The sequence below is a fragment of the Dinoponera quadriceps genome, unplaced genomic scaffold (genome assembly GCF_001313825.1).
Source record: "Dinoponera quadriceps isolate SergipeBrazil2010 unplaced genomic scaffold, ASM131382v1 scaffold5945, whole genome shotgun sequence".
NCBI classification, from domain to species: Eukaryota; Metazoa; Arthropoda; class Insecta; order Hymenoptera; family Formicidae; genus Dinoponera; species Dinoponera quadriceps.
In genome coordinates this window covers 1-928 of record NW_014559836.1, presented here as the reverse complement: position 1 = coordinate 928, position 928 = coordinate 1, and the positions used below count along the sequence as shown (strand labels likewise).

Genomic DNA, 928 nt, shown 5'->3' with positions numbered 1-928 from the left:
TGCTTTATCGATAGCGTCTACTTCTACCGGATCTCCTACCGTAGTACCATTGCATGGGCCTCCATGTAGGAGAGCATTTCGGGTGTAACACCGCAATCGTCATAAAATTCTTCTAATAACTCCTTCTGCATGTTGTACGAGGGATATGTAATGCCTTCATGCTTAAAGCCATCACAGTTGGTTTTAGCGTAGACGTAGGTAGCATAGATTCGTCTCGCATCCTTCGCCTTTTGGAGGTACAATATCGCTATAGCTTCACTGCGCATATAACCAGTACCAGAAACATCAAATGGCTTGCAATAACCATCACTGGAGAGAACACCTCAAATTGTTGAATTGATTGATAATAACAACAATGTCAAGAGTTCTTACCGTTATAATGTTTAGATGCAAATGAACAAAGAGTTTGTTAAGTATAACTTTACCGAGGTGAAAAAATTGAAGCGAAATGTAGGGATGCAGACATATGTTGGCGCCCCCCACGATAGCCGCGTCGCATTCTCCACTTCGTATCATTCTGTAAGCTTCCGCCATGGCGTAGTGGCTTGAACTGCAAGCGGTATCCAAGGCATAAGATGGTCCATTAAGGCCAAGCCAGTTAGAAATGCTGTTGGCTAACAAGTATTGACTACATCCAACAATTGGGTATCCAGCTGCCTAATCGCAAAAAAAGATGCGATATCATGTAAATTTTTCTCCAGTATCTTTCTCTCTGTATTGCGTGCGTATATAAAAAATCCCAGGATGGCCAAATATTTCCGCTATATAGCCGTTTATATAACGACGATAAAGTTTAAATGAAAGTTGTTTAAATATATTTTATACTTGTAACATTATTATCATTTAAAATGCTTCGTTTATGAAATATTCAACCGACCAAAATATCTTCCTTAAATATTTTAAATATCGTTAAATATTTTACTTCAGG

The 928-nt window shown here is 38.6% G+C and overlaps 1 pseudogene; it reads right to left on the bottom strand.

The window, feature by feature from the left end:
• Positions 1-3: 3 nt before the first annotated feature.
• Positions 4-640, bottom strand: LOC106750514 (annotated as a pseudogene).
• Positions 641-928: the final 288 nt, after the last annotated feature.